Source organism: Sinohyriopsis cumingii, chromosome 5, assembly GCF_028554795.1.
Source record: "Sinohyriopsis cumingii isolate HCF-2022 chromosome 5, ASM2855479v2, whole genome shotgun sequence".
Classification (NCBI taxonomy): Eukaryota; Metazoa; Mollusca; class Bivalvia; order Unionida; family Unionidae; genus Sinohyriopsis; species Sinohyriopsis cumingii.
In genome coordinates, this window is record NC_142965.1 from 45,646,589 (window position 1) to 45,673,403 (window position 26,815).

At 40.8% G+C, this 26,815-nt stretch overlaps 1 long non-coding RNA gene across 1 annotated transcript in view; it reads left to right on the forward strand.

Moving 5' to 3' along the window:
* Positions 1–3,680: 3,680 nt before the first annotated feature.
* The window catches only part of LOC149799067 (uncharacterized), a 36,124-nt gene continuing 12,989 nt past the window's right edge, over positions 3,681–26,815 (forward strand). Inside the window, exon 1 of the long non-coding RNA XR_016420863.1 lies at positions 3,681–3,787. This is a non-coding gene — a long non-coding RNA (uncharacterized LOC149799067). The remainder of the gene's footprint in view (positions 3,788–26,815) is intronic.

Below are 26,815 nucleotides of genomic sequence, written 5' to 3' on the forward strand. Positions count from 1 at the left end.
TTTGTGAGAAATCAGTTGACTGCACTATTATGTTATTGTGAGAAATCAGTTGATTGCTGTACTATGTTTTTGTGAGAAATCATTTGATTGCAGGACAATGTTTTCGTTGGAAATCAGTCGATTGCAGTACTTTGTTGTTGTGAAAAATCAGTTGATTGCAGTAATATGTTATTGTGAAAAATCAGTTGATTGCAGTACTATGTTATTGTGAGATATCATTTGATTGCAGTACTATGTTATTGTGAGAAATCAGTTGATTGCAGTACTATGTTACTGTTAGAAATCATTTGATAGCAGCACAATGTTTTTGTGGAAAATCAGTTGATTGCAGTATTATGTTATTGTGAGAAATCAGTTGATTGCAGTACTATGTTATTGTGGGAAATCATTTGATTGCAGTACTATGTTATTGTGAGAAATCAGTTGATTGCAGTACTATGTTATTGTGAGAAATCAGTTGATTGCAGTACTATGTTACTGTTAGAAATCATTTGATAGCAGCACAATGTTTTTGTGGGAAATCAGTTGATTGCAGTATTATGTTATTGTGAGAAATCAGTTGATTGCAGTACTATGTTATTGTGGGAAATCATTTGATTGCAGTACTATGTTATTGTGAGAAATCTGTTGATTGCAGTACTATGTTATTGTGGGAAATCAGTTGATTGCAGTACTATGTTACTGTTAGAAATCATTTGATAGCAGCACAATGTTTTTGTGGGAAATAGTTGATTGCAGTACTATGTTACTGTTAGAAATCATTTGATAGCAGCACAATGTTTTTGTGGGAAATAGTTGATTGCAGCACAATGTTACTACGAGTTTTGTAACATACCCTTCTTCTCATTTCTTGTTATCATAAGGGATTTGTCGTCAGTGAAGAAATGTCCTTGCCCATGGTTAGAGAGAGAGAGAGAGACAGAGAGAGACAGAGAGAGAAGAAAGAGTTCAGGATATCTAAACAAAAGGGTGTCACTGATAACGGTGTAGATACGGCTACATCTTAGGCAGTGAGGTACGTCGGGATCGACTGTAAGGAGAGAGAGAGTCTCTTTCTGATTCTCAACGAAGAAACTCTCTCTCTCTCTCTCTCTCTCTCTCTCTCTCTATATATATATACATGGCTATCTTAGGCTACGCTGTTATGCTAACACCGTTTGCATTTGTTGGTTGTATTACGGCACAACAACCCAAACATGTTATTAAATGCCAATAAAACTGGAATAATGTGCCTTCTCCAAGCACACATATGTGTAGCCGATTCGATCAGATTTGATTATGTAAACAGTACTATATCTCTGTCTCGGCAAGTGGGCAAAGCAAATTGAAATTGTGCATACCTTCATAGAAGAGGGGAGGATCATAAACACAATAAAATGAAATAAGTTAATGCTATTATACATCTCTTGGACCAGGAAAGGAACACACGCATGCGCACCCCTGCCTCGAATCAGTACCTGTCTCCATTCTGACACATAATGCTTCTTTTTTTCTTTAGGATTGTTGTCTTTTACGTTGATATGTGTAGGAGCAATTAATATAACGGACCAACAAGACGATACCAATATTAGTAAACATACAAGCGAGGAAAATTCAGCAGAGGCTAACAACACAGGTAACTATATTGAATAATTCATGTTTCATTTGCACACACATCCAACATAGGCAACACGAGGTCATTTTGTGTCAGTGTTGCCCTCGGTATAATTTTGTGGTGTAGATGAATTTTACTTGAAAACAAGAAAAAGGTCAGAACTTGGAGAGAAAAAACAGGTTCAGCTGAGACATTCTTCTACCTTCGAGGATTAAACCGAGAGTAGTACAAGAAGGCCGCTTCGAAAGTAGGTAGTAGAATCGGTCACTTGTGCAATGTCAGGCAGTTGGTACCAATGAAACTGTAGATATGTATGCGATTTTGTTTTGACGTACATCAGCACAGAAGACATTGAGTATCACATAAACAGTCAATTTCGGGAAATTCATAAAATTTATTGCACAAACCTTCTGAGTTAAAGAGCAACCCTAAAAATATAAAACAAAATTAAATTAAATCAAGTTCAAAATCAGTTTTTGATACTTAAAATCTTTATAACATTTCCAGTCCCTTTCTTCACTTCGTGTTTGAGTAAGAGGCAAAAACATGCGTGTATTGTCATGTAAGACACGTTGCTTACCTCGTTGCATTACTTATCATAATCATTATTAAACATTACTTGGTTCATATTATCTTTTTTTTTGGGGGGGGGGGCACCAGACAGATGTGTTTTTGTATCCCCCAAAGGTGTGTTGTTTGCTTAATTTTATAAAAAGAGTTTTGAATGAAATGTTATTTTAGAAATATTTTGGTTGGGGTATTTCTAGAGTTCCCTAGTGTTTCTATAGGGTTGTTCATCCGAGATAGGTTTTAATCACCTTTCGCGGAATTCCTTCCCTAGTTATGTAGTTGACCTTTGCTAGAGGTCGCCTATGGCCCATGTATGCTATATGTGTATGCTGTATTGTGTGTATGCTATATCGTTTTCATGTGGGGACAGCATCAATTAATCAAATTCAAAATCCCAGTTGTCCTATTATATGATTATTGGATGTAGTCTCCAATGATTTACTTTAAGCGTATTTTCAATTTTGAATTTTGGCGAGTAAACGGTGTAAATATTTGAATAAAAATGGGCCTAGTGTCTCATGTGTGTGATCATTCGTGTCGTTTCTCGCATACATTAGAATAAGACTGACTGTGCTCGAGCTAGGGTCCATATTTCATTTATTTGTATATATTTCTCCTCGCTCGAGCAGGCCGAGTCTACTTTATTTAGGAAACAAAATGGCCGAAATTGCTTTTATTGGAGTCAAACCCGCAAGGGGGGTTGGAGACTATACAGTGGGAGCTGTATAGTCTAGAAAGGATAGTATAGTGAAAGTAAGTAAATGGGAGCTGTATAGTCTAGAAAGGATAGTATAGTGAAAGTAAGTAAATGGGAGCTGTATAGTCTAGAAAGGATAGCATAGTGAAAGTAAGTAAATGGGAGCTGTATAGTCTAGAAAGGATAGCATAGTGAAAGTAAGTAAATGGGAGCTGTACAGTCTAGAAAGGATAGCATAGTGAAAGTAAGTAAATGGGAGCTGTACAGTCTAGAAAGGATAGCATAGTGAAAGTAAGTAATTGGGAGCTGTATAGTCTAGAAAGGATAGGATAGTGAAAGTAAGTAAATGGGAGCTGTATAGTCTAGAAAGGATAGTATAGTGAAAGTAAGTAAATGGGAGCTGTATAGTCTAGAAAGGATAGTATAGTGAAAGTAAGTAAATGGGAGCTGTATAGTCTAGAAAGGATAGTATAGTGAAAGTAAGTAAATGGGAGCTGTATAGTCTAGAAAGGATAGTATAGTGAAAGTAAGTAAATGGGAGCTGTATAGTCTAGAAAGGATAGTATAGTGAAAGTAAGTAAATGGGAGCTGTATAGTCTAGAAAGGATAGCATAGTGAAAGTAAGTAAATGGGAGCTGTATAGTCTAGAAAGGATAGCATAGTGAAAGTAAGTAAATGGGAGCTGTATAGTCTAAGTAAATGGGAGCTGTGTAGTCTAGAAAGGATAGTATAGTGAAAGTAAGTAAATGGGAGCTGTATAGTCTAGAAAGGATAGTATAGTGAAAGTAAGTAAATGGGAGCTGTGTAGTCTAGAAAGGATAGTATAGTGAAAGTAAGTAAATGGGAGCTGTATAGTCTAGAAAGGATAGTATAGTGACAGTAAGTAAATGGGAGCTGTATAGTCTAGAAAGGATAGCATAGTGAAAGTAAGTAATAGCCCTATTAACCTATATTTATAACACCCTTTTATTCGTGTGTGTATGCATAGTTTCCTATATGGTGTGTATTTCCAAGTTCTTTCATGGGCCTGTCCACTTCGCGTAGCGCCTTGTGACTTAGCCCCATGGCGTCCTCGATTAGTACTTTCCCCATATAGGTCCCCTGTCCCTTCCCTCTATTTATATATATTTTTCCTTTATTTTTGTTAATAGTTATCATTCTTAATAGAATTTACTTAAGGAATTTTGTGAGGTTGGATTCTTATTTCCGAGTACTAAGGTCTAAGCCGGTGGGTGAGTTGGGGTGCCAAGGTCCGTTTCTGGTATCCATCCTTAAGGGATGGTATACCCTGGCCCACCGCCCCCCCCCCCCCCACTTCTCGCCTCCAGCACTCAGTCTCTTCCAATCACAATGATTTGTCCGCATTCTTTTATTGTCTCAGTTATATAATCTGTAATCAAATAGAGTGTTTTCTTGTCAAATATGCCGTCTAAATACAAGATGTTCTGTATTTTATATGTATTTTTTTTTACTTATTTCAGCTACTATTCTTAGTCTTTGTAATTTCCTTTTTTCACATTGGATTATTGTATGGTGTTTACTAAAAGTGGCTTTTTTGCACAGTGGACATAGTGGCGGTACTCTGACCATACGCCGTCTCACTGCAACCTCTCCTGTCAACCATGCATTATGCATGTATTTGAAGCAGAGGCTTTGGATTTTTAGGGAGCCTAGTTTGACCCACTGCCCCCATACTCTGTCACAGTTTACATGAACATTCTCTAGCTCTATCTTGCATTTAATTTTACTGGTTATTACCTCTCTTATCTATGTAAAGGTTAGTTTTTCATTTGTGTCCCATAATCCCTTGTTGTCCCTACATTTCTGTAAAAGTTCTTTGATACTCCTGAATTTCCTAGGTACCTCTAATCTTTTTGTTAATCTATTGATCTGATAAGTTTCCTTCTTATTACTCATGAAAAACCCGAACCAATAAACGTATAGCAATTCCCATAGTATTTTCGGCTCTGCATACAATCTTTTAAATCTGTTTAGTATGTTTGCACATTTAACTAGTATGGGGCTAGGTATTGCTAGCCCCCCCCCCCCCGCTCTATATATAGTTTCTTTATTAACATAATGTGTTTTAAAGTCCCATATGTAGTTTGATGTTAAAAATGAAATACTTCACAAAACTGATAGCGAAATCATCAAGTCCCATATGTAGTTGATGATTTCGCTATCAATTTTGTGAACTATTTCATTTTTTATATCAATTGATTTTTAAAATGTAGTTAATGTTTGCGTACATGTATGTTTTGGCCACTTGGGCCCGTTCCATGAGGCATAATGGCGTAAGCGCCCAGATTTTCACATTCTCATTTATTTTTATTTTCATTTGTTTGCAGTTTTCCTTTTCTTCGTCTTTCCCAAAGTATATACATAGTGCTTTAACCCTGTCTTTGATTTGCTGTGGTGGTAATCCAGGATAGTCCCCCCACCAGTTTCCTATCTTTAAAATTTCCGTTTTGTCATGATTTATTCTAGATCCTGAAACTTTCCGAAATTTTTGAAATTCCTTCTCAAGATGTTTAAAGAAATTAGGATCTTTAATAACGTTTGTGCAATCGTCTGCATGTTGTAGCATTTTTACCTCCTCTTTAATATTTGGAACTTTAATGCCTTCTATCTTTTTATTTAGTCGTATTTTTATACTTAGAATTTCTTTTTCTATTACATATCATACCATGGATAGTGGGCAGCCTTGCCTCACTGATCTTTTAATATCAAATTGTCCTGTGCTTGCTCCATTTACCTGTACTCTTGAGGTTATTTTATTATATAGGATTTTAGTCCACTTTTGGAAATTGTTTCCAAACCCAAATTTCTCTAGAACTTTCTTTATATAGTTGTGTTCTAATCTATCAAAGGCTTTTTCTTGGTCAAAAAGTACCATAGCACCTTTTTGACCTGAATCGTTGATATAGTCTATTATTGTTTTAATACTTAGAATATTGTTCTGTATGTCCCTCCCTTTTGACCCACATGTTTGATTTATATTGATAATTTTGTCCATTCCATGCCTAACTCTTTCTGCTAAAATCTTGCTTAGAATTTTGTAATCTATGTTTAGGAGGGAGATGGGCCTCCAGTTTTTTTAAATCATCCCTGTCTCCCTTCCCTTTATATATTAGTGTAATTAAACCTTCCCTCATACTGTTGGACTTTGTACTATTCCTTAGTAATATATTGTTATATAACCATTCAAGTATTGGCGACAACTCAACGCAGAACTTTTTATAGAATTCCACGATGAGTACATCTCTACCTGGTGACTTCCCTTTGGATAGGTTTTTAATTATACCTGTAATTTCATTTATCGAGATGAAATCATCACATAAGTTCTTATGTTCTGATGATATCATCTCGCATTTTATTTCTTGTAAGTATTCGTCAATTGTCTTATCATCTATCTCTTGTGATTTGTATAGCTCAGTATAGTATTCTTTAATGTGTTTGAGTATTTTATCTTTATATGTTGCCTTCTCATTATTATCTAGTTTTAACCTCTCTAGGCATTTCTCTCCCCCTCTCCTTATTTCTTCTCTTTTGTGTAACCCCTCAGCCCTTCTATATATTTCCGTAAATTTCCCTGCTCTGATTTCTTTCCCTTTTTGCTCATGTTTTATTATTTTTGCCAGTCTATCTTTTAGATTATGTTTAAAATCATGTGTAATGTCATTATTTAATAGGTTTTCTATCGCTTCTTTTTCTAACTTAATTTTTTCGCTCCTTTTTTCGAGAATTTAATTGCCTTTTGTTTAAAATTTTTCTTTAGTATGTCCCATTTCTCTATAATATCACTATTCCCTTTATCTATAAAATTTTGAATATCTTTTTTTTATTTCTTCAACAAAATCTAATTCCTCTAAAATTTTATTACTAAATTTCCAGCTCCCTCTTCCCCATCTATTTTTATTTTTTATTCCTAATTCCAGAAAAATGAGTTTATGGTCAGATATTTTAAAGTCTATTATTCCTGTTTCTTTATATATGTGTTTCGCAAAATTTGTTCCAATAAATTTAGCAAGTCTACTCCCATTTACTGTTTTATATTCAAAAGTGAATTCCCTTCTAGGCATATTTAAACATCTGCAAATATCTACCAGGTTATGGTTTGCTATAAATTTTTCCATTTCTGGTTTAAATCTTAAATCACTAGTAGTTAAAGGTCATATTCTGCCAATGTTGTCCCCTACCCAATTTAAAACACCCCCTAAAATTAGATCTTCCATAGTATATTTCTCCATATATTTTGATAGTTTTTCAATGAATTGCTGTTTGTGGTAATTATTAGCCGGAATATAGGTATTAACAAAATGCACACCTTCTAAAAATACATGTATCAACCTCCCTTTCAAAAATTCCCCTTCCTCTTTCCTTTCCCATTTAACCTCTTTTTATTTCTTACTAATGTGGCGACTCCCTCTCTTACACTTTCCCTTTAAAATCATTTAGTAATATAATTACATTCATTTTTTCTTCACAAAGTGTGATTAGCTCTTTAGTAAAGCCATCGTGTGTTTCTTGCAGAAACATTACGTCATAGTTTCATATATCACTTAATTTTAAAATTTTCTCTCTGTTAATCCCATTTACATTTATCGACAATAAACGAAAGTTTTTTCCTTCCATTTTTGTCTTCTCTCCAGGTTGCCGCTTTTATGGTTATATTCATTGTAGCATTTTAATTTTAAATTATTGAAGCTGAAGTTATGTTGGTAATTTAGATGAGATAGTTATATTTGTTGGGGGTGGGGGCACTGGGTCTCCCCCTGTTGTACTGTCATTTGGTGTGTCTAGGGATTCTTCTTTATTTCTGTTGGTTTTGTCTGTCGTGTTTTCCGTATCCATTTCCATTTCAGTTTCCATAGTGTCTCCGGTCCGTTTTGTGTCATCTGTCATGCTGTCATATTCAGTTCCTGTCTCAAATTCATCGCTGTCTTCGTTTTCGTCATTGTCGCTTTCATCCGTTGTAATTTCGTCTTCCTTTTGTCTGTCTGACTCATTTATTTGTTCTAGTCGTTTCTTTTTGAGTTTGAATTTCAGCATATTGGCCTCGTTTTTCCCATGAGCTGTTTCAGGGGTGTCATTTTCAATTTCATAAAGAGAGCACTCTTATGACGAGGGTGATACTGTTTTAGCTTTCCTTTTTTTCAGTGTTTTTTTTTTTTTTTGTAAGGGTGTAGAGTGGGTATGGGAAGATAACCCAGACAAGTCTGTCTTCTCTCCCTCACTCACGTCATCCCCCTCGTGAGTGGAGGTTTCCTTTTCCTGTAGAGGTCAAATCTATTGCTGGTTTCCACCGTTTCTTTACGGGGAGTCTGGAATTTTCCTGTTTTGTTTGGGCTCAGGATAGTAGCCCACCCAGGATTTGCCTGGGATTCTTCTAAGTTTACACCATTCATATCCTGTTGTACCTGTTGAGTTTGCATTTGTTGGGAGTTTTCTTGCTCATTGTTTGCGTACTCTCCCACCTGTCTCATCAACGAAATGAGATTTCCTATTTGTGCATTCATCTCTATTTCATTTGTAGGTATGTTGCTAGTTGCAACTTTACTAGCGTATGTGTTTGTAGTTGTTGTGGTTGTTTGTGGTATTACCAGCTGTTTTTGTAGTCTTTTTTTGGGGGTGGGTGGGGGCGGGGGGTGACCCATTTGACTGCATTTGGGACACTTCCTATCGTCATCACATCCCTTGTACCAACTTTTTACGCGAAACTCCATTACGTAGAAGAAAGTCGGTAATTTTCTTGCCTCTTCTCTGGGCATGATGAGGATTCTAACCCCCGATTTTATAGGCCTAAAACCCCAAATTGTGTCCATTTTGCTTGTCTTCACCATGGCTTTAAACTTAGATTCAACTTTGCTTATGAATTCTTGTGTCTCTATTTCGAGCGGGAGACCCGAAACATGTGCTTCAGTTAACTTGGGTTCAATCTCCCTTGTGAAGGGAGGGGCAGCCCTTATTTGAGCTATCGCTCCCTTAACCTCAAATGACTCGATTGACAGAAAGGGTGTATCGTACTGTTTGGGATACAACATGTATTTGTTGTATCCCGCATTCTGGAGTCCCTCCATCTTTCCGATGTATATGCCCATTACGTTTAGCACGGTTAATATTTCCCCCTGTCTAGGTGCTGTGGTTACATTTCCAAAATCCAATAACTGGCATCCAGATGGGTGGTATGCTAATAGGACTCTATTTTCCACCATCGTTTTCAAGTAGGTACTCAGCTTAGTACCTCTCGGTCTTTCACTAATTAACTCTAAATCTTCCTCCATCTTTCTCCAATCTCTGAGCTTTCCTCTCTAAGGTTAGACACCACTATTTACTTTTTTGCGAAGGTTTGATTTAATTTCTCACGATAAATAGACGGTTAACCCCTCAATATTTGGATATGTAATGAAATGGTGTTTAGACCCCAGATCAAAAATGACCTTGTCCCTACAAGGATAAAAGTCCTAAATATCAAAATATACAAAAGCGAAAAAAGGACACAAAGGCAAAAAATACAATATAAATGAAAGAAAAATGAAAATTGAAAAGTACAAAGGTGTAAGGTGCAATGCCTTCATACTCTTCCTGTTTTCTTCTATCCAGTTTGCTTTGTACGTGCCATTGCCAATAATGAAAACAAACGAAAAAGCCTGTTCTAGAGCGCACAAAAGCAGCCCGCTCTCCTCGACGACCTGGCGCGAATAGTTTATATTATCGTTATTAAATATATAATGTTACAAAATTAGCTTTCCATCTTTACACGCGGTGCCAAATTCCTAGAATGATTATATATGACTGCAAAATAATGACAACGAATTAAGAAAAAATAAATGAATGAAATTAAATAAAATCAGTGAAAAGGAATGAAAAATGATATTTTGAATTATTAAAAATTACTAAGACTTAAGTGATAGGTATTATGTATATTTAATTTGTATTATTCGCTTGACCTTTGTTCGTAATTAGAGACTTGGGCAACAACTCTCGTGTTTTTTGTCTGTTCGTAAGTTATAAATAGATTATTTAATTGAATTTGAATTCTGTATCTAACCTTGATTATGACCTTAGAGGTTCAAGAAACAAATTTATTTTTCATGACAGAATTTTTCCAGATAATTACGACATAGATCAAGTGTGTGTGTGTGTGTGGTGCATATAAGATTCTGATCAGCAAGATTATTCATCCGTCCCTTACTAACCTCAGAAAAGGAAGGATAATTTAAAGGATAAATAGCCCCAAAATGAATGGTGACAGGGTTTCCTTCCGTGTCCCTTCTATGTTACTGACCTGTAACTTCCACCTTGTATTCCTTTCGGTACTTCCGGTACCCTTGTTCCGTTTTCATGCTCTTCTGATCGTACTTCCTGTACCCTCGTGTTTGTTCTATATGCCTCCTTGTCGGTACTTCTGGTACCCTCGTTTCCGTTCTCTCGCCCTCCTTCCTCGCACAACTGCGTTACTTTACGTGCTCTCCACGGCTTCTCCTCTCTAATCTTCGGGTGGCGCCCGATGCCACCCGGAAAGCTTCCTGTGGATTAGAAGGGACGTACAATGGTGCCTCCTTGTTCGAACACAGGAAAATTAACATGCTCTCTCAGACCTTTCATCAGCATAATGGTAATTAAATCATTAGGTAAACTCGTACACTCACATCTAAATATTCCATACACTTGTTCTATAATAAAGGCTATAACAACAACAATAATATTACAGACTTCTGACACATACACACATATCCCTAATTCTCGATATAGTAAACTATCAACATCAACAATATTCCTACGCATTTCCTACCTTCAAATTATAAAAGACACATACATGTATACTAATTCGCTTTACACTACATTACGACATGTTGGTAATTCAGCTATACATGGAAGATTAAATTTCTTCCAAATTAAATGCACATAATAACTTATAAATCGTACTACACCTAGTTAGGATAGCAAAACAGATTCAGCGAAGATATGTTACCTCAGAAGCCTTTGTTCCAATCTCGTCCGAAGTTTCTAAAACTCCCTTTCCCGCCCTTTTAACTTTTTTATTGGGGGGGGGGGGCACCAGAGAGATACCCCACACACACTCACTTGTCGAAAAAAAAGAAAAGGTGTTTTATATGTGAGTATCTTACCCAAAGATGTGTTGTTTGTTTTTTTGTTATAAACAAAAAATTTGATCAAAAATGTATTTAAGTTAAATTTTTGATGGGGTATTTATTTATTGTCCCCAGTGTTATCTATAGGGTTGTTTATCCGAGGCAGGTTTCTTTCACTTATCTCGAAATCCCTTCCCTACATTTTTCCAGTGACCTTAGCTAGAGGTCTCCTACGTCCTTTGTTTGCTATGTGTGTTGTGCTATATTGTGTGAATGTTATATATATATATATATATATATATATATATATATATATATATATATATATATATATAAGTAGTTAAGTGGGATACCCTAGGGACAATGGGACTTAGCATTAAAATAACCCCTGGGACACTCTAGGGACAATGGAAATTTAACATGGAGAAAAATCGTGGGTCACTCTAGGGACAATGGGAATTTAACATAGAGTTTGGGTCTGTCTAGGGACAAGGGAAATTAACATGGGAATAGAGTTTGGGTTTGTCTAGGGACAAGGGGAATTGAATATGGGATTTTTTTTTTTTTTTTTTTTTTTAAAGTTTTTTTTAAATTTAAATTTAAATTTAAATTTAGAAAAGGGGTAGGCAATGGAAAGGCTATCTCTTTTCGAGAAATATGGCTGGCCCTGAAAAGGGCCTTTGGGTTTATGTTAATATTAATATTAACATAGATGGCATCTGTCACATCTTCTTCTTCTTCTTCTTAAACTCCTTCTAACTACCGGTCCATACACAAGTACCCTCTTGAGACATCCTTGTCTTTCTATGTAAACTCTCCTCATCCATTGACTAGTATCTGTCCTATCAACAACAGTCCACTTGGACCTGACATACATGAGCATGTCCGTCCTAAACATCATGGAAGACACAAGGGTGGATGACTCAATGAGCGGGTACAAACACAAACACACAAACACAAATACACAAACACATACGCTAAGAAACAATAAACAAATCCATAATCTACTATCCACACAATCTTACGTGAGCGGGTACAAACACAAACACACAAACACAAACACACAAACACATACGCTAAGAAACGATAAACAAATCCATAATCTACTATCCACACAATCGTACGTGAGCGGGTACAAACACAAACACACAAACACAAACACACAAACACAAATACACAAACACATACGCTAAGAAACAATAAACAAATCCATAATCTACTATCCACACAATCTTACGTGAGCGGGTACAAACACAAACACACAAACACAAACACACAAACACATACGCTAAGAAACGATAAACAAATCCATAATCTACTATCCACACAATCGTACGTGAGCGGGTACAAACACAAACACACAAACACAAACACACAAACACAAATACACAAACACATACGCTAAGAAACAATAAACAAATCCATAATCTACTATCCACACAATCTTACGTGAGCGGGTACAAACACAAACACACAAACACAAACACACAAACACAAATACACAAACACATACGCTAAGAAACGATAAACAAATCCATAATCTACTATCCACACAATCGTACGTGAGCGGGTACAAACACAAACACACAAACACAAACACACAAACACAAACACACAAACACAAATACACAAACACATACGCTAAGAAACAATAAACAAATACATAATCTACTATCCACACAATCTTACGTGAGCGGGTACAAACACAAACACACAAACACAAACACACAAACACATACGCTAAGAAACAATAAACAAAATCCATAATCTACTATCCACACAATCGTACGTGAGCGGTTACAAAACCCAAACTATACTCTCCACATACGCTAAGAAACAATAAAGAAACCCATAATCTACTATTCACACAAACATACCTTAGCTCTTACAAGCACCAACACACAAACACATACCCTCACACTATCTTAGAAAAGAGTTAGTGTTTATATTCACACTACTCTACCTACACATTGGCAAATTGATGGTTATTTCTTTTCTAGAGTATTGGGTAGCCCTGAAAAGGGCTGTTTTTTTGGAACTTCATGGACACCTGGTTAATGGTGGCACCTTCCAGGCCTGGCGCCACATACACATCTTATCCCCCAGTTACTTTTTACTTTTTTTGGGGGAGAGAGCAGAGGCAGGATATGTCGCTTCAGAATCCCAATTTTCGCTCTCTGGGATTCTGAAATTTATTCTTCTTCTCTTCTTTTCCTTCTCCTCCTCCTCTTCTTTGTTTCTTCTCTCCTCCTCTTTGTATCTTCTTTCCTCTTCTTCTTCTTCTTTATATCTTCTCTCCTCCTCTTCTTTTTTTCTTCTTTCCTCCTCCTCTCTTATCCTTCCCTCCTCCACAATGGCTTCCGCGGCCAGTTCATTCAACAGGCGCCTGGCATATTCCAGATGCACATGAAGTTCCAACAGTTTAGACAGTCTCGTGTTTATTTTTGGTGTTGATCAATCAACAAGGGTAGCTAGACTGCCCAGCGAGTTTCAATTTATAGTGAATGCGCGGACGTGAAGGAAAACATCCCCCTAAAAAACATAAAATTGATGTTACCTACATCATGACCAAAAACAACAACGCGCGGACCTAAAAGAAACACTCACTCACTTTTTTATGCTACCCATCACTATTTTAAAATTTTTTATAAATCACTTCATTAGACTATCCACATACGCAAAGCAATCCAATCTAACTCCAAATATACACCTCAAACACCAAAAAAACATGATTTTAATCTACTATTCATACCAACTTACTTAAGTACTTACTAACACACAAACACATACCCTCACATTTTTAAAAAAAAGAGTTAGTGTTTATTTTCACACTACTCTACCTACACACATTGGCAAATCGATCGTTATTTCTTTTCTAGAGTATTGGGGTAGCCCTGAAAAGGGCTGTTTTTTTGTTTGCTATGGCATTCTTTTTTTAGTTTCTAAGAATGCGATGTCCTCTGAGGATAGACTTTCTGGCGATAGGTCTGCTTCTTCGGAAAGAAAAGAAGAACTCTTTGGTGTCGATACGACAATCGACAAAGCCTCTGTCAGCTTCAGGTTGCTGCTGCTGTTGTTGTTGTTGTTGTTGCTGCTGTTGCTGCTGTCTCTGAAGTCTGTACTTCTCTGTCCATTCTTCTTTTCCCCTGTTCATTTCTTCTCTGAAGAGCTCTTATATCAGGTCTTCAGTGATTTTTAACATTCTCACATTCTCTATTTCTTCTGGCTTCGGTATCAGACTGTGTCTGACCCTATGCAAATTCACGTAGGCTTCGTTGAGTTTAGCTAGTTTGGAGCACATCTTCTTAGGAGGATGAGTCGACAATGGATGGTTAGACTGGAAACAACCCGGTTCTTAAAGTCAAAGCGCGGACGTGAAGGAAAACATCCCCCACACGGTTTTTGAGTCGCAACGTTTAGTGAGTGTCATGAGAGGGATAGTAAGAAATGAAAGAGCATCAATCCAACATTCTTATAGCTAAACAAAAGACAAAGGCATTTTTTTCAAAGCACAACATTTTTTATTCAAAAATCACTTAACACTAAACAACAACTCTAACATTTTTAACAATAATCCAACAATATAGCATCAAACAATTTTTTCAAAACACAACATTTTTTATTCAAAAATCACTTAACACTAAACAACAACAACTCTATCATTTTTTAACAACAATGCAACACTAAAAGTTTCTCCACTAGGTAAAGAGGGATAACAGTCTTCCATGGTTTCTAGTAATCTAGGATGACTTCTCTCAAACTGTTGATTTCTATGGTATTATCGAATTCTGCATACAGGATGACGTTCACCGTTTCATCAGGGTCTCGGTCTTTAAACTGAATTTCCACACGAATCTGGCCGGATTTTATAGGGTGGAAATGTCCCTCGTCGCTGCCTTGGTCTGGAGTGAAATCGAAAGCCCACAAAGCGTAGCCTCCTGCATAATCCTCGTACGTAATACCGTGACTGGTATTGGTTCCTAACTGTCCGGTGGCTTCGTACAGGGACAAGTACCATCTCAAGTAATTCTTCTTGGTAAAGTCAGGTTCGAAAGGTCGGGTACACAAGGTCTTGCCATCACGACTGACTTCGATTTTGGACACGCCAAAGTGTTGAAAGTAGAAAGGATTTTTTTCGGCAGCTCCGTTGAAGGCTGTATTCTCGACGATACCAACGATCAAACGTTTGGGTAACTGTCCTTGGAACAGATGATCTTCGATCATGGATCGCTGTCCCTTGGGAATGGTGAAGGTTTTCACTTCCACGCGTCGTATGGGATACTTGGCGGTCGTTCTGCTCAACGTCTGACTGATGTCGTTTCCCACTTTAGGTAACACTTCCACACGGCGTACGTAGAGTCTGGCTTCTAGGATTTTAGTTTTGTAACCGTCACTATCAGCCATCAAATGGAAAGCGGCACTGCTACGATTCAGTCTCAGCCGGACATCCACCCCGTTCAGCAAATACTTTTCTTGCAACCACATGTCCAAATGCAAACGATCCATCAGTTCTAAACTTGTGTCGGCTCCCGTGATTCTCTTTCTTCGTTCTACAAATCCATCATTGTTGTCTTTCTTTTCATCAGTTTCCAATATTTCAAACTTGGTAGGTTCGTCAGCTTCCCATACCACACAGGCATTGAGATGAGTGTTCTTGGCATCTATTCCGTACGTCAAGAGATTTTCCAGGTAGGCACGATAAGGGTAAGTATCCATGCTGCTACTGACCAGTTTGTTATTCAAGTACAAGTCCACTCCACTGAACAAGGAATGCATGAAATTGTTGACGGGAGCTACTGCTTCATCGTCTATAGCACCTCCAGTCTTATCTAGAATTTTGACTTTCAGGTACAAGTAACTGCTATTCAGATCGATGTAATCTTCGGGCTGTCCTTTGATTTCAAACTCGATGGGAGCGGAATCGGTCATTGAGGAGACGGGGTGAAATTCCACCCACTGGGATTCTTGCATCGTCATCATCGTGGGGGGCATGGCGAACAGGTCCAGTTCCGTCTTGGAACAAGCGCAAGATTCTCGGTGCATCATTTGTTTTGTCTCTTTTCTCAATAATCGAAAACGTCTAAGTCTCGAACGGTTCTTCTTTTCTTGGCCTTTCTCGCTTGAAGTCTGGTGAAAGGGTGTTTTCTTCGTCGTCTCTTTCTGCCTTGTCCTTGCTGAATGCCTGACTCGGTAGCGTGCAGGGCATTTATAGGTGTTTCTCGTTGGCCTAAAATGTCTTTGCCCGTTTGCAGCAAGACATTTTTGCCTGCCCTCATGAAGGCTTCTTTAGGGTTTTGTTTGTCGATGATGACATTTTGGAGAAATACTTTGCCTTGCGTCAGTGCCGCATCTTTCAAGGCGTGCAATCCGCGTGTCACCATCGGTTTCAACACCGGGGCCACCGAACGAAAGGCCGATTTTAACATATCTCCTAAGCCGTGTCCTCGCTGTTGAGCAACCCCTCGGTACACTGGATACATGACTTAAGAGTCGTGAGAGAACCGTTTTCGAAAATGGAGTTTCACCGTGACTTTTCCTTTGGTGAATGAAATATTTTGTCCCAGATCTCCTTTTATAGCAATGTTGACCGTTTCCAAATACGACTTACTGACAGGCAAATAGTGAGGATGTACAAATTCGCGGTGGACGTGGTAAGTGTTTCCACCTTCCTTGTCAGCGCCCGTGGCAGAATCTACTTTGAAAGGAATGACACGCAGTAACGGTACGGAGGTGTGTCCCACCACGTTATACTCCACCACATCGGAGTACACAAACATCAAATTCAGTCCTTGGTTCAGTTCTACCGGGGCACGAAATAACTTGCTAAAAGACTCGTTGTCGTAAACGATGGGTAATTCGTTTTTCTTGATCATGGTCTTTCTCATGTCCATGTCTCCGCCCAACATGTCAAACAATTCAGGACAAAATAAAATGGACATGATTTTACTCCGTTCAAATTTCATCAAGAAGCGACGAGCTGTTTTGTGGTACTCCATGGTGACACTTTTGTTGACATGCTCCAAAGCTTTCAGAAACACGACATTAAACCTGGAGGTTATGGTGCTGACCAAATGTTGACCACTAAAATAATAGCCTGGGGGAATGAACAAGTGATAGGTGGTTTACTTTTGATTTTGTGTACGGGTTTTCTTGTCATATTTGACATTGCTATCCATCCACTGTTGCATTTGCTCGTCATGAACTTCCACATCAAAAAAATTTTGATTGGGAAGGACATTGAGGACTTGGGTCGGGTGAATCATTTCTACTAAAGCCACTTCCCAATGGGCTTCGTGATCTAACTGGATGGCCTGAGGTAATTTGGCCGTGTAACAGCACAACGTGTTCTTGGGAAACACCTCCATGGAACTGTCACTGGGTAAGGTTAAGTAAAATTGGTTTTGGTGACTCATAATTCCAGAGTTCTGTGGCTGTCCGAGGGGATATTACTGGACGTCAGAGGCGTGTCTCCGTCTAAAATGGGGTTCTGGTTGTGGTTGAAGTGGTGACTGGCACTGGCACTGGACACAAGGTTCCCGGGGTTCCCGTTCGAGGTGAATTTCAGGGAGGGATTGGGAAGCAGGTAACCGATGCAACTGCTCAATAAAATGGTCCACAATTGTTTGTCTCCTTGTTGCAAACTCAAATTGGCGATGGCTGCCCCGATGACACAATACACCACGAAGATTTGGCAGAAAAAGACGATTTGCGTTTTAGGCACACGTTCTCCACACCACACCCACAAGGGTTGTTTTTGTAAATCTTGCACAGAAGAACTAGGTGAAGGAGGAGTGGTCGACGAAGCTGCGTCTGCTGTGTGAAAGGGCATGATGGTCACTTCTTTTTATAGTCGATGACTTGCGAAGCGTCGATCCAAGAATCGAAACTGGGTGGATATCCTTTCCAACGTACTTTGACTTCTTTGACACGTCGTTTGCCCACTTTACGGGTTCTGCGTTCCAGAATGCTTTCGATGTCGTACACGTCGTCTTCTTTTTTGGTGACACGTTGTAACTCGGGCAAATAAAACGTTTCTTTGAGCACTTCTCCGTTCATGTCTTCCAATTTATAGACGACAGGATGACGGCCATGCACTCGTCCAGTGACGCGAAACAATTCGGTCGTCCAGTTAGGTAAGTAACCTTTGTCGAAAGTGCGTTTGGTTTTGCCAATGCGCACCCAATCTCCTACGGCCAACATTCCACTTTTCTCGGGGACAGCCCTCGTCGGGGACGTACCAAACAGACGCTCAAACACCAACACTTCGTTGTCGGGAGTCACGTCTTGCGGGGCACGTCCGATGCTTCGATGGTAAGATTGGTTGTACGCTTGCACCAGGTGCGGTAAGATGTCGATGTACTTCAGAGTGTGGTGATGCGTAAAATATTTCCACATGCGTTCTTTCAAAGTGCGTTGAAAACGTTCCACGATGCTGGCTTTGGTTTCGAGATTCTCGGTGGTAAAAAAATGAATGTCACGTTTCTTTAATTCTTTTTGGAAAGCTTGGTTCAGAAATTCGGTGCCTTTGTCCGTTTGCCATCGAAGAGGGTGACGACCGCTTTGTTTCAACACCCGTTGCAGGGCTCGCACTAACTCGCTGCTCGATTTGGAAGTCAAGGGCACGACCCAGGCAAATTTGGAAAAGACGTCGATGACACAAAACAAATATTTGTAGCCACGATTGTAGCTGGCCAAATGAGAGACATCGGCTAAATCGGCTTGCCATTGATGATCGATGCCTTCCACTCGGGTGCGACTTCTGGCAAACTTGCGTCGAATGGGTTTGTGTAAAGTGTAGGTAGCTTGTTCTTGTAACCATCGTTGCACTTGAGGTAAACGGAGACTTTTCAGTCGCGTTTTGGCAGCACGATACAATTTTTGAACTCCTGCGTAACCTGCAGGATGGGATGGATCGTTGTAAATGCTGGCTAAGACTTTCTCCATTTTTTTTTTGTGTTGGTTGGTGTGTTAATAAGACACCCACTCTTGGAGGATGCTACTCTTTTTCTCTTGGGGTATTTTCTTGGATTGCAATGCTTTGCGTGTGCTGCCAGCAGTAGGTGTCGAAGAGGAGAAGGATGTCTGAGCGGGGGATATCGGTTCTTGTTTCACTTCTGTCTTCACTTCTGTCTTCACTTTCTTTTTCTCTTGTGAGGAAGAAGGGGTGGCCATCATCTTTTTAATCCATCCAATTCTGGAGGTAGGTGGTGTTGTTAACTTGCGTACTTTTTCTGGTGGAGTTTGAAACCCTTCCTCTTCTTCTCCTTTTTCTGTCTTGGTCACGGGTACTGGTGGTACTGGTACTGGTACTGGTGATGGTGCTGGACTTTTCATCAAGGTCTTAAAATCTTTCAGAGTGGGTAGAGCTGTTTCGTCTAAAGCTTTCTGGTGAAAGAGTTGCAGTCGTTGCAAGAGTTGACCGTACTTTTGCGATTTTTCTGTTTCGGACAAATCTTGGCGATCCATCAAGGGCTGCAATTCGTGTTGTAACTGGGACATCTCGCTCAAATGGGGATTGGGAGGTAAATGCGGGGTGTGTTGTTCTTGCCACCGATGGTATTCCATCCATCGTTTGTAAGGTACTAAAGCTAGTTTTCGTCCTTCCATGGGGTTGTCAGGGGTCGATTCTGAGATCTTGGAACTTCCGAGGCCTTTTTATCTTGCTCCCACCAGTCCTCCCAACATGGTTCCCAAGACTCCTTTCAGTATGGGGCCTAACAAGAGAGGTAAAGTACCTCCACGTTGCACTAACATCTTCTTTTTTTGACGAATGGGAATTTTCTTTTGAACCATTTGGCGAAGAACGTGACGATGTTTGCCTAAGCATTGTTTCTGGTGTTTGGACAAAGGGATCGTGCCTTTCAAAACGTTCAAACATTCGCACACGGTATCGATGACCTCTTTGGAGGCTGTTTGAATGAGTTTTTTTCGTAGGGGTGGAGAAGCTTTGGACAGGACAGATAACATGTCCCCATGTTTGGCTAAACGTGGTGGCAGTCCTTTCCTTTTCTTTCCTTAAGGTTTTCTGGAGGGTGACATCTTTGAGTCTTCAGGAGCACCAAAAAAAACACTGATACCCGACTTGGTCACAGGCCTTTTTTATACTGGAACGCGTCGCCACTGATTGTCTTTACGTCGTATTAGTTTGAGGACAGGCATGACACGTCGTGCAGGGGTACGTAACGGACTAAATCGAGCCAGTTCTTGCTTGGACAAATCCAGCAAACTTTGTAACATGCCCGATCTTTCTTGAACTTTGATTTTGGGAGAAGGTACTTTGTGAGCAGCAGCCACTGCCACTAAATTGGAAGGTCCTGCCACTGGGGAAGTTCTTTTGGGGGTCATCAACGGAGAAGTTCTTGGTGTGATCAACGTCTCCAAGTACTCTTCAGTTCTGGGTGTCATTAACGGAGAAGTGGACAAACGTGAAGCTGCCGGAGACGCAGTCACCGCCGTGGCAGGTCGTGGTTTGCGAGTGTAAGGTTGCGTCCTGGCCGAAGTGCCTCTCTTGCGACTAGTTTTCTGTGGACTTTTCTTTTTCTGGGGGCTTCTTTTCTTTTTCCGGGGTGGTGTCTGGTCAGAGGAGGGTCCTGCCACTGGAGAAGTTCTCCTTGGGGACCTGGTCTTTTTCTTCTTGGGGCATCGTTGGACTTTTGTCTTGGGGATAACTTTGGGGGCATTAGGATCCCATCTTAAGAGTGAGCGAATGATGACCCCTCCTAGAGTACCGCTCCCTCCAGGTTTCAAAATGATTTGTTTTTTGGTTTGAGTGTCGATGCGGGGATCGGCCAGTTGGACCAAAGCGACTTTGTTTCGATCGAAAAAGCGTTTGGTTTGATGAGGAATCTGAATGATTCCTTGGAGTAATTGACGTGCTGTCACCGTGAACCATCGTAAGACTTCTTCGAGACTAGCTTCTAAGACACGAGCTCGTGTTTGTGGATCTTTTTCTCGACTGATGCCATACAAGGCACGAATCAATTTGACGGGAAGATGCGACTGAAGGGACGTCATGTTCGCACTGAGAGTGAGACAGACAAAAAAAGGGTCTGAGGTTTTTATAGATTTTTTTTATGGGGAGTGAAATGAAGTCGAGGACGGAGACGTGTACAGGACAGGCCCTCCGTCTTGGCACCAGTGGTGAAACAAGTGGGTACGAAATCGCAAATCCTCGGGAGTCGTAGGTTTCAAATCGACGAGTAAATAGGCGTGTGGAGTTTGAGTGGCATCGTCGTACGCCTGAGTCAGCCAAGGCGTTCCTAACTGTTTGGCTAAGACTTGCACTTGCGATTTATCTCGAGGGCTTTTAAACAAGACCACGTAATGCGCATTGAGACTAATGGTGCGATGGGCTTTACTTTGTTGAAACAAATTTTGGGTGATGTAAACGACACTGGCATTACGGTGATGCCCTTTGCGCGTGAACCACAGTTTAATTTCTTCTTCGTCTTCTCCTAACATGTCGTGGAAAATGACCAAATGGGTTAGACGGGAGTCAGAGACGATGCCGTCGTCTTCTTTAGGAATGCCTTCCACAAACACGATGGAATCGCCTTGACTTTCTCGCAAGAGGCTGTACGCCGATTGCCACTCTTTGTAACACCACACGATTCGTTGAGGGGGTCGATCGATCAAATGATGTTTATGTTCGATCAAACGTTTGACGAATTCGGTTTTGCCTGAACCGCTAGGTCCAGCAATGAGCATGTTAAAGGGATGGCGAAGATACAAAGCCTCCCAACTGGCACGATCTAAGTGTTCGTCGATGACTTTGACAGTAGAGGAAGAGGGAGCAGAGACAGCAGAGGTAGCCATGGTGTGAGAAATGTCACTTTTGACACGAAAAAACAAACAAGACAAGAGTTTATATACTTTTTCAGAACACGTTTATTGAATGTTTCAAACATGAATACGAAAGACAAAAATGCATAAAAGCCAAAGGCTTAAGTACAAGAATAAAAGGCACATGATAACCATGAACGTGGAATAAACACAAGTGTCTGTACAACATGTTTTGGGTAAAGTTCTAACCAGTTCTATAGTAGGGGTAAGGTCACACAAGTGTCCTCCCGAAAGGGTCTTTCAGGCCTGTCCACGACAGTCCTGTCCTGGGTGACGGGTTCTTCTGGCACCGTCACTAACACAGGTTGAAAAGTAACTTTTTTCCTTGAATAACTCTCGTGCATACTGGGCCACCTCTTGTGTCCAAGCCTCAAAACCCTGGTCTCGGTGATGTCCAACATTTGACTCCTAACCAGTCTGGTTTCTTCTTCGTCAACGACATGGTAAGTTACTTCAATGAACAATGAACTATCGATCTTGCCTAGGGTTCCTTTTCATATACAGACCAATACCAACGTGACCGTACGGTAAGGTGAAGTGATTGGGAAGTCGCACTCGCTTCTTGTATACAATTTGATAGACTTTTTCCAAGGGTCGACTGACGATGTGGTGAGTGGGTAAACGTACAATCTTGTTCGGTTGATAGGTGGTCACTTTAAAGTTTCCATCCTCTCTCGATTGCAAGGCTTCTTTCAATACCCCAAAGTTGACCACTCGACTGGTACGATGATTCAGAGTCAGTCCTTTCACTTTGCACGTCGTGTGCACTTCTCCTTGTTTGTCCCGGTATTCGTAGCCGTAATTTTTGGGACCACCACTGACGAAACTTAGAATCTTGTCGTCGGGATGCTCGTCTGTCCAGGCTCCTAAACGGTCTCCTTCGATGTCAGGGTGCTGTTGAATCGGGTGATGGATGTAAATGCAACTGTCCGTGTCAAAGTACAGGACGCGTTCTTCTAACAGTTCTAAAGCTTCGTACAATTTTAAGCGAGCATGAGCTGTCACGTAAGCCGCAATGATGACATTTCCAAAAGGGTCGTCTTGTACAAAGTCCAGATCTTCTTCGTAATTGACCAAGATCAAATCCTCTCGAACGACGTCCACGTGTTTCATGTATTTGGTTTTGTCGTGAATCATCTGGAAGTAGCGGGAAGGTTCTGTCAAATATTCCGTCTTGGGTAAACACGGTCGTTGTGCCATTTTACCCCACAAGCAATTTAACATCACTTTGGCAAACGATCGCCTGCCTTCGTTTTTTTCGATGTGTTCTAAAGAGATGCCTTCTTGTGCGTAGTATTTCTCTTTGAATTGTATTTGGTCTTCGGGAGTGTGACACCAGGAAGGATAGCCGCTGGCTTCTTGTTTCAGTTTCAAAAAGGCATCCACGTAGTCGGCGAAAATGCCTTTCTGAGTAGGGTCACCCTTGTGGTACTGTTGTGTCTTGGGAAAGTGGCAAATTTCGTACACTTCTAACAGTTGGTATCCCATGTCCAGAGCTTTGAACAATTCCACGCTGACCCAGGTTCCCGTCAAGGCACGTTCTTCCTGGCTGTGATGGCAAGGTTGGTCCTGGTTGCACGTTTCGGCACAAGTACGGCACAATGGAAACATCAGTTTGCCTTGACAATGGTGAGGTAAGACGGGATGGTATAGGTTCGTGGGAGGCAAAACTTTACACTTGATCAAGCCTTCGTATTGTCGAATGTTTTTCAGGTCGATGTGTTCCGTGAACAATTGCGGGTGCCCTACAGGAAAGCGACAATATTTGCACACGTAGGGATACAGCGAACACACGTCCAAGTATTTGATTTCTTCTCCTTTCTCTTCGTCGGCTTGGTACAGCAAACAGGTGGCATTGGTCCTTCCTCCGTACAAACTATCCCTCGGGTTCAGGGGGTCCATGAACTGGTAACTTTCCACGAGGCGTTTAAACTCGGGATCGGTTTTCAAACGGTGATCGTACTCGTGTTCCCACATTTCCACCACTTGGTATCCTTGCTGTTCTAACTTTAGGCGTCGCTGACAAGTGTCCTGGTAGAAGTCTTCCATGGTTCGTTGCAAAAACTGATTTTTAGTGCCACGGTCAGGGTAACAGACGGGACATCCGTGAAATAAGCAACCGTTAAACTCGTACACGATCTTGGGGTTTTCTGAGTCGCATCCATCGACCGAATACGTTCCGATGGTCTTTTCGCCTCCTCCGTTGCGGGCATGCTGAATCCATTTGTCTTCCTTGTCGCACAAGTAATGTAACCAACGTAGGGCTTTGACCGAGTATTGACGCTTGACATAGTGGGTCGTTTGAGGACTGATGACAGCCACGGTGTTTTCAGGCATGAATCGTTGGCGGTACACTAAGGAACACGCTTTGGCAATGGTGCAAGCTTCTTTCAAAGGATCGACCCCTCCGTGTTCCATGAACAGTTCTCGAAATTTTCCACAGCAACGCCGTAAAATGTCCACGTCGAAACGACAATACTTTAACATTTCGTCCTGAAAGTCGAAAGGGTCCGAGGCGTGAGCTTGGTACCAAGCGTAGAAAGCTTCTCGTTGTTCGGTACGCATGTTGTCGGGGTCGTAATAGTGAGCCTCAGGCAAATGGGGTAGAACAGCATGTTGATTGGCTTCCGTATTGAAAAAGTGTGGAAAGTACCCTTTAGCCATTTCTGTCATTCCAAACGTTTTAGTCATTCGGCTCAAAGGCATGGCCAAGTAACTCATCGAATCTTTAAACTGTACTTTTCCCTCTTGCATGAAAATGATTTTGGCTCCGTTCAAAATCACTTTAGGACGTTCGGTGCCATGTTCCGTATAGTACCTCAAAAGAAACTGTCCATCGTATCCGGAGAAATTGTGAGCCATCACCGTGGCATGACGATGACAATCTCCGTAACGTTCGATGTCCTCTTGGCTCCACGTCTTGTCGATGGGGTCTAAGACCCATTGGGCAAAATCGGCTAACGTGTTTGGTCCCCGAAAGATTTTTTCACGCCCTCCAGGAATCTTGCTGCAGTGAGGGCAATGACTGAAGATAGGTTCTTGAATGCACTTCTCGCACGCTCGATGAGCCACGCAGAAATTAGGGATGTGAATGCCAGTCTCTTGCATGCATTCGAAATCGAAAAAGATGAAATTGCCTTTCTTCTTGTGACCGTCCTCTTTCTCTGGTGGGGGTTGGTATTTTTGCACGTAGCATTCGTGTTCCAAGTCCACGATGTGGTGACAAATGTGACATTTTTTCTTTCCTCGACATACGTGTGCCTTGGCATTGTTGGTAAGTATGCCTTGTCCACAGGTTGGGCACAATCTCAAGAGTTGACAAGCACATTTCTGCTGTGAACCTTGCGTCTTCAGATGTTGCTGGTAACAGGCAGGGCTGACAAACGTACGCAGACAAGTTGAACAAGGCACTGGTTCTTCGCTCAGACAGGGTGGAGAGGCCAAACATCCTGGGCATTTCAATCCACAATGCTTGTGTTGCTCTCGATTGTTATAACCATAATCACATTTCTCACAATAATAACCGTATCCCAGGAATCCAGTGATACTGGTAATGGTATCGAAATGGTCATCGTGATGATAGACATGAATGTATTTTCCGTCCTTAAAGTCTTGGCCTCGAAACAACAGAGACCCCCGCATTTCTTGAGGGTGCACTTTCAAGGTGTAGCGTGGAGCTAGGGCATCTTGCAATTTTTGCATCTCAGGAATGCCACAGGGTGTGTCTTTGGACAGGCCAGCTTGTTGCAACAGGAGTTCTGCTTCGTTTCGTTGTTTGGTTCGGTTCGATTTTCGAATGTTCTCCCAGGTTCTTTTCCATTCTACCGTGTCGTTCTTGTTGGCATAGGTTCGTCCCACCACGATGGCACGGGCTAAGCACATCTGGTCTTGAGGGTTGTTAATTCGGACGAGACTTGTTTTGGTGTTGCGAAGGTCGTCCACCAATAACATCTTTTTGCGTCCTGTCCCTTGAGGAAGAGAGACGTGAGCCATTTTCAGTGTGGCTTTACCATCGGTGATGTCAAACTGGTCATTAGATTGTTGTACGTGTTGAATCTTGTCCATGACTTTGGAAGGGGTTAGTTCTGCGGGTCTGCTAAACTCGATCCAAACAGGGGATTTCAAACCGTCGTGATCTATGGATAGTGTCAAGCGATCGTCTTCTTTGGGTTGACATTGTCGCTTGAGTGAGGTGAGCAAAGAATCCCACATCTCGGTGATAAACCCTTCTGCTTTCTCCAAGGGTACGTCGGCCTTGAAATCTTTAAACTTCACCGTGTAGGTGTAAGCCGTGGTTCTAAATTTTCTAGAGGAGCGCTTTTCCGTCTCTCGAATGGAATAGTACTTTTCAGGGTTGACTAAGGGTGGTGAACTTGGTTTAGAGGGTTCGGATTCTGGTTCACTCATGTCCTCTTCAAAATCACTGGCATGAATTTGTGCCAAGATTTCAGTCCTGGTACGAGGCGATAGATCACGTTTCTGCCTCTTACTTTCTTCTTTTTCTTTCTTCTCGAATGAATGGGATCGTTTCATCTTGAGTGCAAAACGTCAAATGACTCAAGTTTAAACACCACAGACTAATTTATAGTCTTGGCAAACCAGCGTATATAAAAAGGGTGTGTGTCTTGTCCTTTCACTATTCATTTCACTCTCAAGCCGAGCACAACGATGGAAGAGACTACCCAGATGGAACGTTTCGTCAGAGCTTTGCGAGGGGTCATTAGAAAATTCTCTTCAGACCAGCCGACGGACTACTCTCCTTCCTTTCGAGATAAAAGTCAAGATACTTGCTATATCTGTCAGAAGAAAGGACATTGGTCTTCAGAGTGTCCAGACCGTCAAAAAAGAACAAAAACAGGGACTAAAAGAGACAAAAGTCAAGATACCTGTTATTATTGTAAAGAAAAAGGACATTGGTCTCCAGATTGCCCAAAAAAGAAACAAGAGGAGTCAGAAGAAAAGAAGGATTCTTCAGAAGAAGAGAGGGATTCTTCGGAAGAAGAGAGGGATTCTTCA